At 46.6% G+C, this 17910-nt stretch overlaps 1 protein-coding gene across 1 annotated transcript in view; it reads left to right on the top strand.

The window, feature by feature from the left end:
• The window catches only part of LOC142000366 (LHFPL tetraspan subfamily member 7 protein-like), a 156962-nt gene that overhangs the window by 41681 nt on the left and 97371 nt on the right, over nucleotides 1-17910 (top strand). The window lies entirely within an intron of this gene.

Genomic DNA, 17910 nt, shown 5'->3' with positions numbered 1-17910 from the left:
TCTTGCTTACAAAAATGTTTGTCAAGAGTTGTCTTAACCAGACCTTTTTCTAATGCTGGTTTCTTAGTAGAAATTATTTGTATCACCAGGAAATTTGCTGTTCCCTTCTGTTAATAGTTTTTATTCTGTCCAGCCAGTTAGGAACATCTCAACTCACAGGTTTCCTTTTATTCTTATTCTTATTATTTATTCTCTACCCAACTTTTGCTGTAGCTTTCCTTAGAACAACAGAGAGATCATGCTATAATTGTGGACAGTCTGGTAAGCCCAGGTGAGATCCATTTCATAAAGAGGGGCCTAAACAAAGCTTGGAAAACACCTGACCACTGTGAGACATGATGAGATCTGCCAGATATTCTGGCAAGTTGTGCTCCACATTCAACTCTAATGAAGGGATGGAGTTACATTATGGTATTGTCCCACTGAACTCAGATATGCCTCTGTTTCTTCAGATATATTGGCATCTGAATTTGAAGCAGTTGTTGAGCTTCTTGGCTTGGTTTAGTTTGTGTGTGAACGCACCGGTGGGCTGGATTCTGCCTTCTGTGCTGGTGCAGTCACTGTAACAGAGGGCAGAATGGCCAAATTTCTGGTAGAGATAAAACTAGCTCACTGGGCTCAATTGTATTTTCCCCTGTACACGTCAGGAGGTAACTCTTCACTCTTGTTGTTAGGGCATGTCTGTTGCTTCTCCCTCACTCTGCTATAATAATAATAAGTGAGGATAATTTGCACTTGCATGGCATCTTTCATCTGAGTATCTAACAGCAATTTGCAAACACTAATTAATTCCCACAGCAGCCCTGTGAGGTAAGTAAATATTAGCCAGCAGGCGACGCTTTGCTTTAGATATTGTATCTTTTATGTGAATTACCATATTGATTCTTGTAATAGGAATTACAATTTAATTAAAATAAAACATTATCCATTGGGCGGGAGAGAGGAGAACAATGTCTCTATTAGTATTATTTGTATTGCAATAACGACTAGCAGCCCATCACGGACCAGGACCGCATTGTGCTAGGCGTTGTACCAACAGAACAAAAAGACCCTAACCCAGTAAACTGGACAAAGCTGGATTGACCAATGATCGCCCACAGATGGGAGACTCCTGGCTCCCAGTTCTGTGTGCCATCCATTCTCTTATGTACAAATGACAGCTCTCACTGTGGATTTGCATATTTTTGTTTGATAAAATTCCATACACAGAATTTAAGTGAACTCAAAAAAGTGTACGTATGGGCACACACACTTCATGTATGGTGTGAAGCAGGATTCTGAGCCAGTAGTTGAATGAAGAACTGCTGATTCACAAGGACCTACGCACAATCAAACCCATCATTCTTCATGCCTGACACCCCCGTGGTGATGTAACTAACTAGCCAAAGACTCATAGCATTAATTGCTACGCACAAAACAAGGGAACACAGGTTCACTTTGCTAACAGTGTCAGAATTGAAAAATACTGTAAGCAACTTCTGACATTTAGTAGGGCTTAAAAATATTGCCTCTTGAGACCCAAACCCTGTTTATAATGGGTGTCCAGATTTCATTCACGTTCTTACCATCACTGCTGTTAAAAGTTTTTGCATATAACTGCATCTCTGGAGACTTGTGAAGTCTCTGTTCCTTGTACCCAAGCTGTCCTGAAACAGACTAGTTTTATGCCCACACTGCCTTGTGTCGCCCCCATTCCCCACTCCACCCTTATACTACCCCAGCATGCCTGGGCAGAATGGCCCCACTTTATCTTCGTGGTTATTTGTGTTTAATTCTTTGTACCCCATTAACATCCTTCCAAAGGGTTTTAAAAACCTCTACAAGAAAGAAAGAAAGAGTTTAGTCTTGTAGCTCCTAATTTGTTGGTCAGAATAAAAAAATCCATTCCCCAAGAAGCTGATGACATTCCTGATGTATTTTTGTTCAGCTCCAGGGGTCTTCTCCTGGAAGCTGCCCCGGGATGGGGCTTGAAGTAAGGTACCCCAGACAGATGCCGTCGAGGGAATGGCAGGTGATGAATTCAGAGATTTTGGGAAGGGCACTGAAAATAAATGCCATGTCCTGACAGAAAACACCCAGAGCCAAACTTTAGTTACCTGCCAGGGAAGCACCCACTGCCATACACCTGTCTGTGTGCGCAGAACCCCTTGAGGCTGTGCAGGGGCCGGCACAGTGGCCTCACTGTCATATTTGAATCACCTAGGCCCCTCCCTAGGAGATAAATCACAGTTTAGCCGGTTTACTCGGTTCGGTCTCTTATGTGAAACCAAGGGGGGGAAGTGTTGTAAGGCCTGTGTTCCTGTTGTGAGCAGAGAGGCGTGCCCTCGTTCAACCCCCCCACACCGTTGTTTAATGCATTACGTGCTGTCTCCTGCACCTTTGCAGTCAGCAGCTGAGCATCCCCTGCCCCTCAAGGGCTGGGTCCAGCGTGCTCCCGGGCAGAGACTGGGACCAGGAATCTCTTTCTCCAGCTATAAATCTATCTTGCAGCCTGTGCCATTCACACCAACACCCACTGTTCTCAGGGAGTGCCTGACAGCTGTTGCCCGGCAGGGTTTATAGCTGAATGGAGAGTGCCATAGCGTACCTTTTAGAAACCCATCAGGGTGGGTGTCCTCAGGGGTGTACAGAGAAAACCTATCGCATCTCCCCAGTCATGGATGTACTGAGGTACCAGCAAGTCCCATAGAGGCAGATAGAGATTGCAAACCCCAGGCTTTGAAAGACAAGTGGCTGGTGGAGGTGGAGGTGTGTGTGTAGGGAATTGCTCCCTGAATGCTCAAGCGTTTGCCCGAAAACATCCTGATTCAAGACCATTGCTGTCAGGACTTTAGCAGAAATAGATGGTGTTGGTTCTGACCGTGATCCTGAGTTAAAGCAGGAGGACAAACCCACTGGTTTGTCTGTGCCATAGAATAAACACACTTCCCTGAAGATCTCCTCTTGCCCCAGAAATCCAGCAGAATTTCCACATGATATGCCTCATCATCTGACCTGCAGAATTCAATCAGCTTTTTCGTGTTGCGAGGGAAAATCCTGTTACACGGTACCCTCACTGCAGCGTTAAATATGAACTACTCCTGTGGGATCTGATCTGAAAGCAGATGGACAGACCCGTTTCTCCCATCCCACTGCACTGAGGCTGTTATTAAAGATGACTGTTCATGCTCGGCCGAAGGGATAATGAAAACGAAGAAGGAAGCTGCTCACCTGTGAGAATCGCTCTGGTTCCTGCCCCCAAATGGCTCGCTATTATATCTGTGTGTGCAGAGGCCAGGCTTCTCATGCAGCCTGCCCTTGCCCTCTGCTGCTGAACTTCCTAGTTGTTGGGGACAGCAAATAGAATCTAAGGGCGCCTCATGCCCCCGGTAAAGTGCTCCCCTGGGAACCGGAGAAGGTGGCTTCTTGCTGCAGCAGTGCTCTCTGAGCCTCCTCTCTGCTACCCACCAGCCATCGATGAGTTTGTTCCTTCCATCCTCCATAGAACCACAGAACTGGAAGGGACCTCAAGAGGTCATCTAGTCCAGTTCCCTGCACTCAAGGCAGGACTAAAGTATTATCTAGGGTGGGTCTGTTGCAGGAGAGTCAGGGTTGGCTCCTGGAGAGCTCTGCGGTATCAAGAATACTTTGTTGCTGTACTTGGCTCTTGATTTGATTGCTAGCTAGTGTCATAGATGAGCCCAAGTATCGGGGGTAGCCGTGTTAGTCTGTATCCACGAAAACAACGAGGAGTCCGGTGGCACCTCAAAGACTAACAGATATATTTGGGCATAAGCTTTCGTGGGTAAAAACCCATTTTTTCAGATGTATGGAGTGAAAGTTACAGATACAGGCATCTGTATCTGCCTGTATCTGTAACTTTCACTCCATGCATCTGAAGAAGTGGGTTTTTTTACCCACGAAAGCTTATGCCCAAATAAATCTTTAGTTTTTAAGGTGCCACTGGACTCCTCATCTCGTTGTTTTAGTAGATGAGCCCAGCGATCCATGGCAGTGCAATGTGCAGCTGAGCAGGGCGCCTGAGTTAAGGTCCTGAACGTGTTACAAGCTTCCTGGGCTCAGGGAGTGAGTGCTCAGCCCTTTAGGAAAACATCTCAGAATTGCCTGTCCCATATTTCCTCATTTGCCTCTTCTGCCGCATGACGCAGCATCAATAGAGACCAGAAGGGGCTCTGCCCAGACCTCCCTGGCGGAGGGCATGTCCCTGTGGCACACGGCCTTCACCCATTCTGGAGGTGCTGGGTAAATAAAGAAGTGAACTTAGGGTCATCCCTGAAGAAGTCTTCCTGCCTTTTGGACTGAAAACCTGCAGAGGGCCAAGTCTCACGCAGAGGGAAAGAGGAGGTTTTCTTGGTGGGTGGCTAGGCTAACTGGCCTCAGGATTAGAGCTTTATGTACCATTTTCAGTGGCTCAGGAGATGGGAGGAGGGAGAGTCCAGACTTCTTGTTGTGCAGCCTTTTCCTGAGCCTTCATCAGAGACTATGAAGGCACCACCAGGGGCAATTGCTCCAGGAAGAAAACAAGGGAAGCCAGTGCTCAGAACCACTGCTCCGTCCCCTAGCTCTGGGGCAGTGGTAACCTTCAGATCATCACACTTCAAAACGCATGTATCCAGCTCTGCATCCTGCTCGGCTCTCGCTCCCACCTAGCAGCTCTGGCTCAGGAACGGGTTTGGAGAAGAACATGGTTCGGGTGGTGAATTTCCCATGCCGTGTACCCCAGTCTTGGTTAACGTTCTCTTCTCTCCAGGCCTGGCAGCACTTTCCGCAGGGGGGCTAGAGCAAAGGAATGGAATAAATGCATCGACGAGTGCTCAGAGGGAACATGCAGCAGAACCAGTTCACAGGGTCAGTAACCAACCCAAGACTGAAATCACAAGGCCCTGGAGTCAAAGAAGATTCCAGCCCCACTGCCGCTTCATGGCTTTGCTTCGTCCCTGGTGAAAAGCCTTGACCGTCTGGAGATGGTTGGGGAGGAGAGAATCACTCGCCAAAAGTGTTATGGAGCCCAACCAAACAGCTGAGTCCAGTCTGAAGTCAGGATTCAGTATGGAGCAATGGCCTGGAAAGGCCCTTTCAGTCCTAGAGCTGGTGACACAGCATGCTGAGCTGCCCCGGAAGGAATCATACACCTTCAGAAACAGCCATGTTGCCCATCCCACTACAGAGACCCCAGAGGGTGACGCAGCAGGAAGACAGCTGAGTTTGTCTTTGCAGCACTTTCTACCAATACCCGTTCAACATAGACGTTGCAAAGGGGCCAGCCTTGCTTCGTCCTGGGTTGAGATGAGGCATATTTAGTGTGACTGCAAAGGAGGGAGATTATCCTGGAGAACATGTGGTCTAGTAGGTAGCAAAGAAGGCTGAGGATACTGGGCACATCACTTCCCCCACTCGCTGCCTCAGTTTCCCCCTTCTCCGAGAGGAACGATGTTCCAGATTAAATCCCCAGCTCTGCCACGAATGTCCTGCACAACACTGGGCCAGTCACTTAGTCGCTCTGTGCCTTAGTCCCCCATTTGTAAAGTGTGCACCACAGCACTTCCCTTGCTCACTGGGGTGTTGTGGATACAGGCCTGGATTTAGGGGCAGGTGACCCAGACGGCCACCTGGGGTGCTGGGCTTGGAGTTAGCAACAAAAGGGAAAATAGAATGTTTGAAGTAAAATGTTTCAGGTATTCTGTATGTGCTTTCATTTTTCACTAACCTCCTAGAATGTTCTGGACCTTTATAGAATCTTGTGGAACCTTCCAGGCTTTCTGAGATCTACATTTTCCTTGAACCCTCTAGAACGTTGTCAGCCAGGCCCTCATGGGAGTAAGAGGGGCCGGGCATAGCCAGTCGGTCAGTGAGATACAAGAACAAAGTGAAGTGAGAGCCCAGCTGTGATATTGTTAACCTCGTTTTATTGTGTAATTGTGAAAGTGTATATGTGACAGGGATAAATCATGTAGACAAATCGTGCATCACAGTCGTGAAATGGGCTTCAAATACAATATAAAAAATAAGGTATTCAAAAGTTTAACAGTTGGAGGGAGGGGTGCCAAAGACGTTCCTCGCCTGGGGCACCATTTGGTCTAGGGCTGGCCCTGTGGGGATGAACACATTACAGATGTGAGATGAAATGCATCCTAGAATACTCAAGGACCTGGCTGAGGAGATATATGAGCCATTAGCAATTATCTTTGAGAAGTCATGGAAGACGGGAGAGATTCCAGAGGACTGGAAAAAGGCAAATATAGTGCCCATCTATAAAAAGGGAAATAAGGACAATTACAGACCAGTCAGCTTAACTTCTGCACCCGGAAAGATAATGGAGCAAATAATTAAGCAATCAATTTGCAAACATCCAGAAGATAATAACGTGATAAGTAACAGTCAGCATGGATTTGTCAAAAACAAATCGTGTCAAACCAACCTGATAGCTTTCTTTGACAGGCTAACAAGCCTTGTGGATGGGGGGAAGTGGTGACGTGGTATATCTTGATTTTAGTAAAGCTTTTGATACTGTCTCGCATGACCTCATAAACAAACTAGGGAAATGCAGCCTAGGTGGAGCTACTATATGGTGGGTGCAAAACTGGTTGGAAAACCGTTCCCAGAGAGTAGTTATCAGTGGTTCACAGTCAAGCTGGGAGGGCATAACGAGTGGGGTCCTGCAGGGATTAGTTCTGGGTCCGGTTCTGTTCAATATCTTCATCAATGATTTAGATAATGGCATAGAGAGTACACTTATGAAGTATGAGGACCATACCAATCTGGGAGGGGTTGCAAGTGCTTTGGAGGATAGGATTATAATTAAAAATGATCTGGACAAACTGGAGAAATGGTGTGAAGTAAACAGGATGAAATTCAATAAAGACAAATGCAAAGTACTCCACTTAGGAAGGGACAATCAGTTGCACACATACAAAATGGAAACGACTGCCTAGGAAGGAGTACTGCGGAAAGGGATCTGTGGGTCTTAGTGGACCACAAGCTAAATATGAGTCAACAGTGTAACACTGTTGCAGAAAAAGTGAACATCATTCCGGGATGTATCAGCAGGAGTATTGTAAGCAAGACATGAGAAGTAATTCTTCTGCTCCACTCCATGCTGATTAGGCCTCAACTGGAGTATCGTGTCCAGTTCTGGGCGTCACATTTCAGGAAGGATGTGGACAAATTGGAGGAAGTCCAGAGAAGAGCAACAGAAATGATTAAAGGTCTAGAAAACATGACCTATGAGGCAAGATTGAAAAAATTTGGTTTGTTTAGTCTGGAGAAGAGAAGACTAAGGGGGGACATGATAACGGTTTTCAAGTACGTAAAAGGTTGTTACAAGGAGGAGGGAGAAGAATTGTTCTTCTTAACCTCTGAGGATAGGCCAAGAAGCAATGGGCTTAAATTGCAGCAAGGGAGATTTAGGTTGGACATTAGGAAAAACTTTCTAACTGTCAGGGTGGTTAAACACAAATAAATTGCCTAGGGAGGTTGTGGAATCTCCACGATGGGAGATTTTTAAGAGCAGGTTAGACAAACACCTGTCAGGGGTGGTCTAGATAATACTTAGTCCTGCCATGAGTGCAGGGGACTGGACTAGGTGACCTCTTGAGGTCCCTTCCAGTCCTGATTCTATGATTCTATGTTCAGACACTACAGTAATGGGGTTCTGATAGGTACTCTAGCTTGCTAGCTTTCTAAAAAGGGGACAGAGATACGTCCCCTCCTTTGTAAAGCACTTGGAAATCTGTGGGTGAAAAGTGCAATATAAGATTTTAATATTATTAATTACTTGTTGAGCAAAGAGTGCACAGTGTTGCACAGAACCTAGAAACAGACTCTCCCACAGGAATGCCCTCTTCTTTGCATTCAGGACTAAGCCAGTGAAGCTGCTTTATGGACTCATTTTAACCCTGCAGGTAATGGATTTGCTAATAAAGCATGACTTTCTCATGCTAGGTTGCTAGGGCAGCCGATGAAATTCACACCCTTCTGGGATGTTAAATCATTAATCCATAGAATGTCATTAGTTACAGGTCAGGAGGAGATATCAGCCTGCTATCATCCTGGCTCCCTCTCTATTTAAAAAATGACAGTGTGCATTGAATTTCCCCCAGCACGAAATGTGTAAGATAAAAAGAACATTAGGGCTGTTAATGAAGGAATTCTACAAGCGTCCGTTCAGCAAAAGAGAGGCTGATATATGGATGCGGGAATAGCTCGGCCGGCCAATTCATTATCACCCAGCAGCATTAATGTGCTGGGGATCTTCCAGCCTTCTGGGTATTAACTTGTACAATATATAAAATTCTAGGTGAAATTTTCTCTCTCTCTCTCTCACATACACCCACACAGAGCCCATTCCCCTGTGCACAGCCTGCTTACTCTGGATTTGTGTGGAGGGAAATGGGGGTGTGTGGCATCCAACATAACCCCTGCCAATTTGCAATCAGTGCATGCGCAGCTCTGGGTCTCCTCTGCAACTGCTGTGCGCCCCTCACATGGGCAATGGAATCCAGATAATCACAGACCCTGTAGCCATGTCTTCTCCTCCTCCCCAGTCCCATCATGGTGGATTATGTGGACCCGGTTGCAGAGCCTAGATCCACCATGCATACGGGATGAATAATCTCACTGCCTGCCCGCTCAACTTCACCCCCCATCCTGGGCAGCAGACTCAACTCTACTTGATAAAGACCTTTGCCTGGGGGGATTTTCACCCACTGGAGTGTAGAATCATAGACTGTAGGGCTGGAAGGGACCTCAAGAGGTCATCAAGTCCAGCCCCCCACGCTGAGGCAGAAACAAGTAAACCTAGACCATCCCTGGCAGGTGTTTGTCCAACCTGTACTTAAAAACCACCAACGACAGGGATTCCACAGCCTCCTTCAGCAGCTTGTACCAGAGCTAGACCACCCTGACAGTTAGAAAGTTTTTCCTAATGTCTAACCTAACTCTCCCTTGCTGCAGACTGAGCCTGTGACTTATTGTCCTGTCTTCAGTGGACATGGATTACAGTCAATCACCGTGCTCTCTCTCCTTTTTGTGACCCTGTTCTCCATCCACTCACACACTTTGTCTGTCTTGTCTATTTATACCTCAAGCTCTTTGAGGCAAGATCTATCTCTTACTATGTGTATGGACCGTGTCTAGCGCAATGGGCCCCGAACCAAGTACTACTGTCATACAAATAATTTCAAAAATCCACATCAGGCAATGTGGGGAGGAGGGAGCAACCAACAGATCCATGTAACTCTGGCTGCAACAGCTCCATCACTACCTCCAAATCTCCCTCTGCATAGGCTGCAATGCAGCGAGTCCCTGCAGAACACAGCTCCATAGTGTCATGCAACACGTCAGTGGCAAAGCTGGGAACACAACCCAGGTTGCCTGGCTCCTCAGGCCGGTGCCCGAGCCACTAGCCCACACAGTTAACACCCCCTGCGCGCAGGGCTTTGCATTTGGTGCTGATGCAGTTTGCGTTGAGGCCAGCACAGGTGCTAGGAACAGACAAAAATGTGTGGGAATGAGGCAGAGTCCCTGGAAAGGCAAGCGGCTGGGACAGTGAAATAAAATGAGGACCTCTGAGTGTTTTACTGATATTGAGCAGGCTGGCCATAAACCGTAGCCTCTATGCAGTATTGACAAACGAAAATGTACTAGGTACATTTGGTCAAGCTAATGGGCTGCTGAAGCCCTCAATGGGCCTCAGTAAGTGCTGTATATTGTGCCTTTTAATATCATTTCCCTATGGATTAATTCTTATTCAAACTGAGGTGGCCCTGAGTCAACAGAAGTAAGTCGTGCAGTTTATTGTGATTCAGACACGATGCATCACTCTGTTTTGTCATTTCTTTCCCCATTTCTCTCCCCTCCCTCCAAGTGGGAATCTTTGTTCGAAATTAATCTTTCCCCAGCAGGAGGGTGAGCACCAAGGAGAGAACCTCCCTCAGAAAATAATTACGTTTGTTGCATGGCACTAGGGTGTTTCTTTAAGGTAGAATCATTGTGGCTGTACTGTGTAGAATAAATTGTATGTAGGCCATGAAACAATGATCTCTTGAGTCTCTGCCCAGGAAAGTTCTGTCCTTGCTATGGACAAGTGTAGGACTGATTCTGTCACTGGTAGAGCCAAGAGTGCTCACTATAAAACTTCATTAGAGATCCTAGGAAATACAGTGCATACAGAGGAAGGATGGTTTTGTGGTTAGTGCACTGGGCTGACAGTCAGGAGATATGGATTCAAATTCTGGCTCTGCCATAGACTCACTGTGTGACTTGGGTCAAGTCACTTACTCCCTTTGTGTCTCCTCAGTTCCACATCTGTAAAGTGGAGGTACTAATACTTCCTTTCTCTGTTGTGATTGTAAGCTCTTTGGGGTAGGGATGATATTTTACTCTATGTATGTACAGAACCTAGCGCCATGGGGTTCTGATCTCAGTTGGGGCCTTCAGGCGCTACCATAATATAAATAAATAATGCGGCCACATTTGTTGCTATAGCACCAGCTAACTGTTCCCAAACCTTCAACGAGCTTTCAGTTTTTTAGCCACTCACAAGTGGAAACTATGGATGAATTGAAGTCAATAGCAAAATTTTCCCTGAGTTCAAGGGGCCCAAGATTTTACCCTGTGTGTGTGGTTTCCCCCAACAGATAAATGACATTTGTAAAAAACTGTGTACCCATAATGTGTGTACATGTATATTTGCATCTATATGTATATAGACATATTCTCTCATGCATCACATACCAAATACAGTTCATTCCATCTATCTATACTTTATTTGGTATATGATACATTAGTGAGAGCTCAAGCATTGTAAATACACAAGAGTAAAAAGCTGTTAAAGCCACATTTGAACTTGCCTCTGAAGTACCAGTTTAAATTGATTCGCTTCAGATACCTCACTCCAGCTTTCCCCGAGACCCAGGAGGAGCAGTACAGGGGGTGGGGACCGAGGGCTAGTGAAGTGTGAGGAGGGGAATTAATAGATTTTTTTTTCTTGCGTTTCTCTGCTGTTTTATGTTCTTGAATAGAGGTGTGTGTTAATTCCGGTCACTTTTAGGTGGCTATGTTAGTTGGTAGTAGCTGTGGTGCTGTGCAGACCTATGTTGTTAAATAATAAATACAATAATCATGGATTAGAATTTCATATTCATCATCTTTGTGGCTGTGATTATTACCTCTCTGGGATTCCCTGGTGGAAGGGAGCAGATCAGCAAACACATTATTTCTTCTCGTCAGAATATAAACAAGAACAAATATTGAATCAGCCTTTGTCCCAATCCTGCTGGCTCCCTTCTAATACAGATTTGACATGTATCCTCGTTAGTTGGGTGGCTTTCTGGGCTTTATCCTTTTCTCCTCTGTTATCAGTAGCAGCTTCTAACCCCTTGCAAAATCAGTCTGGACTTGGCTTTTTAAAGACAAGGGTGGCATGTTCCCACTTCCACTATTTTTGTCAGTGTAAGGGGAATTGGAGAATCCTTAGCTTCCAGGTTTAGATCTCCTGAACCCTGCTTTACAAAGGGGCTGGGCTACTTTAGCAGGCACTAAGACGGGTGCCTCCCACGTGCAGTGATATTGTCTGAAAGGTGGAAATGTGATAAACATTACTGGCTCCATCAATAAATTAACTTTCTCCCCCTTGATTTGTGTTAAACTCTCCTTTCCCGCTGCCTAACCTGACCTTTGTGTCTTGAAATTAAAACTTGGTTCCTATTTTCCCTCATCCCCATCCTCCTGCCCCACTTTGCAGAGCTAAGGGAATTTAGCAGAGCTCTGCAGACAGGAGCAAAACGAATACAGTATAATAAAAAGATGGATCCAGCCCTCTAACTTCAAGATAAAGGGCCAGGCATAGACAACCAGAGGCAATGAAAGATACTTTCACGTATCTGAGCAGGGGAGCCAGCAAAAGTAATGAGAAGATATCTGTACCAAGCTCAATCGTTTCAGCCCTTTCAGCTATAGCTGATCAAATAGACACATGGGGCTTTGAATTTCATTCACATAAATTCAGACATGGAGCCCGAATTGAACCAGGTGATGCAGGTTTGGGGCCTGTTTCTGACAGCAGCACCACTGAGAGCTGGGAGGAGGGGAGGTGCTCAGCGTCTTGCAAGGGATCAGGCCCTCGTGTTTGGCTCTTGGCTGCTATTTTTAAGCAGCTGAACCCCACAGCCCCTCCCTCATCGCCCCCTCTCCCCCAATTCCATAAGGAAAGACCATGTAAACTTTGTGCAGATAAACCAAAATGTGAATTGCAAGGCGAGCGGGTCTGGCAAGGCTATGGCGCTCTGGGGATTGCTTCCAAGAGAGAACACGATTTAAAGCTGGGGTGAGGGGACGAGGCAGAAAGGGGTGGACGGAAGGGCAGCTATAGAATGACTGCCCTTCGCAAGCGCCGCTGCTGCCAATTACCGGAGACATGAGACGCACATTGTCTCCAGCCACCACTGTTGTCCTCAACATCAACATCAGAGGGGGAAGGGCTGCATTTGTGTAATTTTCATCCCACCAAGTCTGGGTGCTCTCTCAGAGTGCAGCTCTTGCCAGAAGCTTGGTAGCTGTTAAAATGGCACCCTGGCCTGGGACATGTTTTTGCCTCAGACTCCATCTTGAGTTTTCTCAGTTTACCCAGACAAAAAAGTTTCTGTCCCCTCCCTGTTTGCTCTGGGATCTGACAACCAAGCTGGGTTCCTTCTGGCTTGTGCATCATCACCAGCCAGAAAGATTCTGCAGGCCAGATTCTGCCCTCATTTATACTTGTGTCTTCAGTGGGTTTACACAGGTGGAACCGAGGGCAGAATTTAGCCCTGCAATTGCACCTTAGTTCACACTCTCTGTTGATGATGTGTGAGCCAGGAGAGAATGCAACTCACTTCCCATGGCATGGTGAGCTCTGCAGGGCTCATGGCAGTGCGAGGAAGTGCGAATAGGTTTCTGTCACTAGAGTCAGCAGGTGTGACTGTGAATGCAGCCTGGGTGCTAATCTGCTGAGTAAGAATGAGGTTACAGCCACGTGGTCGTTGCCAGGGAGGAACAGCACTGTGGCTCAGGTGTCCGAACGGGGGCCAGCTTTTGATCATTGTAACAAACCTGTTCCAAAAAACTCCACTGGACAGAACAGGTTGTAAAGGGAGGGAGAGGACCCGTAATGCAGCTGTGTGTCCTGTAACCATTTCCTGCTTCTGATTTCACCCTTTCCTTGAGTTCCCAGAAGCTTGAGTCAACTGTCCTGGTCCAATGCCCCCACGTGCGGCAGCTTTAGCACTGACCTCCAAGAGCAGGGAGCGATTCACTATTTGCATTCCAGATGCTGAGTATTCATGGCCACATCAGAGACTTGAAAGAGGGAGAAAGGCAGAGGGAGGGGTGGAGCATGCCTGCCCAAACAAACCCAAACCTGACATGTTGGCAGAGGTCTCCACTGAGGGTCATTGGGAATGCAAAAGAAGCTGGGGCTTTTTGACACACTATCTCATGGGCTGATGAACACGGTGCGGTGTGACATTTAATTTCACATGGCCCCAAGGAATAGAGAAGGGCAAAGGGATCACCAAGACTGTTCAGACAGGACACTCGCCCTGATCAAAATCACACTTGCCTTAGTAGCTGATGATGCAGGAATACAAGAGAGACCGTTACCCTGATCCCCTGGAACTTACTGGGGCCAGAGCGAGGGGCACAGGTCTACCTTTTCCTAAAGTGATCAGCTGGAGATGCTTTAGGGGGGCGAGGATGCTTAGCACTTACTGAAAACTGGGCCCTTTTGAAAAACTAGCCCATAATATCTGCATATCCCAGAGATAAAGGGGCAAATTCAGCTCTGGCATAAACAGATACAATTCCCCTGGATGTCAATTCAAGTAGTTCCATGGCCAAATTTGGCTCATGGTATCTAAATCCTCCAGCAACCACAAATTGCATCAGTGGCAACAAAATGTGTTCGCCTTCTCTGAGACAGGAAAAATCATTCTGCCTGCCAAGAGGCATGATTCTTTCTCTTGCTTTGATCTTCTTTCCTCAGCCCTATTTATGGAGATAAGAGGCCAGTATACTTCGAGCTTCTTTGATTGAGAATTTGTTTCTCCTTGTCCTTTTAAAAATGATACTTAACAAAGAACATAGATGAGGAAAAAGTCCTTTGCCATATGGCGCGATAACATTCCGAAGGAGGAATGTTGGTTAAAGGACATTAAGTCTGAACAGAGCCATGCTCAGCTGTGTATTGCCTATGCCAGTCTCTCTGTAAGAACAGCTGCCATTCAGATTCTGTCTATCAGGTGCTGGGCTGGAGAACAAGGGCATAATGTTTATAGACCAACATTAAAATTAATCTTTGAGAAGCTATTGCACAGCGTTTCAAGTGAGTGCCGCAGGAAAGGCAGCTAAAAGGAGCACACGGGATTTATCTGTCTGGATAACAGACAACAGACTCACCGATCACCCTATGATCCCTGAGCACTCACCCTAACCCTAACCTCACAAGAGACCCCCATTCCCTGTTCTGAACCCCACAACCTAAATAGCATCCAGCAACTGCCATATCAGGGAACAAGACCAAAGCCAGGTATAGTTACAAATTAACAGATTTTTCAATTGACATAATTCCCCCCTCCCCTTGCAGGTAAATATAATGCTGGTGAAAGGTGCTAGCCTGACTGTGCCTAAAATGGACACAGTTTATCTCCAGGACAGGTACTGTTACTCCCCTCTGCATTGTTCCTCTCTCATGTGACTCAGCATGTAATTGCACTTGGTATTCTTGCTGATTCATGGTAGCCCAAAGTGAAAACCCAAAGCCAGGGAGAGATTGTATGCTGCCCTATGAACTCTCCTCCACCAGATGGTGTCCCCATGGCAGGTCATCTTAACCCGTCTTCGTCTAGTGTATGGTGAGGCTCCGGTATCAGAACAGGACTGGCCATACCCCTGCAGAGAACATACACACCATGTTGTAAGATAGACAATCAATGCAACATCGTAATACTTTGCACGGCTATAGTGCCCTTCATCCTGGGATCTCTGCAAACTTTATAGATACTTATCTGTTGTAGCTCACGAAAGCTCATGCTCAAATAAATTGGTTAGTCTCTAAGGTGCCACAAGTACTCCTTTTCTTTTTATAGATACTGTAAACCTGATGAATTAAACCTCACAACTCTCCTGAGAGGTAGGGAAGTATTGTTATCCCCCTTTTGTTGATGGATAAAATCATACAGCTAATCTCGAAAGAGATGCCAGGAGTCCTAACTCACAGTCTCACTCCCCTTTCCAGTTGATACTGTGTTTCAACTAGCAAAGAATAATGACATCACTCAGTAGGATTCCAAGGAAATGGCCTATTAGCATCACAAATGCTCTTGATTGGTCTGTGTGACACATTGTAAGATTCGACATGTCCCGCACTTGCATTTGTAAATACAACCTGGCTGAAAAATGCCTTTGATTATTATTTTTATAGGAATCAATGATAGTAGCAAAGCTAAACTTTGTATTGATCACACTAATTGTGTCCACTCTCCAGCTGGAGGGCATCTGAGCATGCAGTCTAGAAGTTTTCTGAGATCCGAAATGGCCTGAGCTGCATGAGAACTCAGCTAGTGGGTGGAATCTGAGACAGCATCAGAGGCTGAATAAACACAGTGAAGAAAGGCAGCTTTCCGAGCATCTGGGACGCTCACGACTAAGGAAAGGATTAAGGGTCTGGAATTGGATTAAACTGCTGGCAACTGCAATTTGGCCCCCAAAGTAGATTTTGTATATTGCTTAAGAAATTGCATTAAGCCTTGTAGGTAGACAAGGGGATCCAGAATGTGCAATGGGATGGAGCGAGCAGGGGAAGCTATCTGTTCAGCAGCAGGTAAAACTGAGCCATATAGTGCATGTGAAATTGCAGAAGCGACAATTGCTTCACTGGCCCAACACAGAGTTTTTAAAATAAATTCTGTTCAATATCCTATAGAAGGCTAGGAAATAGTTTCCTGAATACACTGTTTTGTTTCTCTTACAGTTTCTCTGGCTGTGAAAGTTCCTAAAGTGATTTCACCCATTTCATATCTGCAGCCGCCCAGAGCACTGGAGCCAGATAACATTTGTAAAGTTGAGGTTTGATTTTCATTTAAGTCATGGGAGAATCCTCCACACATTCTTCTTCTAGTTACCCGTGGGCTGCTGGAGGAACTGCTGTGCATTTCTTGGCAGAGATCAAAGACCTGCACACAGCCTCTCTTTGTGTGCGTAAACTCTCATTTGATCTTCTTTTGTTTTCCCCTTTGCTGTAGATTACTTGGACACAAGCCAGGCGTGGCTTTGCACTGGCTCTTTTGCAAACCCCATAACAAATGAGGTGAGCATTGTGAGTTCATCTGCAAACACAGCACAAAAAGAGGCATGTTGGTGTAAAATAGCTCTGCTCCAGAGCCTCAGCGGTTCCTCCTGTGGGCTGCAAGGGGCTTGCTTTCATCAGTGGGGCTCATGCATGTGCAGGCAGGACTGGAAGAAAGAAGAACGGCTTTGGCAAATGGGAAGACTTGGAAGCGGTAGGCCACACTAAAGCAAAAAACCAGGCCAAGGATCTCAAAGAGCTAACTCTTCCTGAGACGGCTCCACAATGCATGGGGGCCATCCCGGAAGCATCTGAGTTGAGACAGACAGCTGATAAAATGTAGATCTGCCCCACACTGCCAGAGCCCCAGTGGTGTAAACAAAGAGGGGGCTGTGAAGGCTCCAGGGCTTCAGAAATTCCTCCCACTCTGTTGGTCCAAAATAACCCCTGTCTCATGACACTCAGGGCATATGCAAAGACTCGTCTCTTTCCCGAGGTGTCTCGAAACAAGGGGTGGCAATTGTAAGGGTGGAGAATTATTTGAGAGGAAGGACTTCAGGGAAGTTCAGGAACCCTGTAGCCTGAAGGCAGGTAAGGAAGAGTGTATGCATCCAGCATTGTCCTCTGGAGAGAGGCAGAGGTTTGTTGGCTCTTTTTACCTCCATTTTGGAGGGCAATGTGCTGCAGATTGTGTGTTAGATCCAACATCTATGGAAGCCAGTGAGAGTGAGATCAGGCCAATAAGCTGCATTTTCAAAGCACTTGGGTTATCTAAGGAAAAAAGAGCACCGGTACATCCAGCAGGAGTGGGTGATGTAAGCCAGGGAATCCTTCCATGTTACTTTCGAAGGGCACAGTTATCCCTGGGACTCACCAGGTAAGGAGCCATGGAGAGAAAAGGTGTGGTGCCCTACCCTGTAACGTAGCTGCTCAGCATTGTGCATTTGCATTTACACTCACTCCCCTCAAAGTCGCTGTCCTAAGGTTGCCAGGGTAGGAGAGAAGACTGCACAATATGGCTGCTGCCTCCTTTGATCCAGGATGCTTCTTGAGATGCCCTGAAGCGAACAGCCCACCAAATGGCTTGTAATGGAGCTTCCGGCAGTGCCTAATGGCTCCCCACCCTCCATGGGGAGTTGATTATCCGTGTCTGTGCTGCTGAGCTCAGCTCCTTTCCCTCCCAGCAAACCCACCTGCCTAGGTAAGCTCAGCATAAAGCACTGAGGAGGCTGTTGCTGAATGAGAATGTTGGCTCGGGGAAAACATTTGAGGCATAGATGCTCTTTCCCCCTCTAGCAGATCTGACCCATGCTATGCAATTTGCAAGCAGATGTCTGCCAGGCATTCCTTCCATGGGCTGCCAGCCAAACCCAGACCCGCCATCCAGACCCTTGTCCCCTGCACTCTTTCTGTGGCACAGGGCTGCTGATGACACTGACCAATGCATTTTGTTGCTGAAGGCCAGGCCTGTCGCAGGAAGCAAAGCTCATTCCCTTTGACTTTGCAAGAAGGTTTCTGCCTAAGTCAGCGATGCGTTGCGTTGAGGAGGGCTCCGGGCGAGAGGCCCGGGGAAACACTCACATTTGGTCATG

Source organism: Natator depressus, chromosome 17, assembly GCF_965152275.1.
Source record: "Natator depressus isolate rNatDep1 chromosome 17, rNatDep2.hap1, whole genome shotgun sequence".
Lineage (NCBI taxonomy): Eukaryota > Metazoa > Chordata > Testudines > Cheloniidae > Natator > Natator depressus.
Note: the sequence above shows the minus strand (reverse complement) of the source record. Positions and strands in the feature narration are given on the sequence as shown.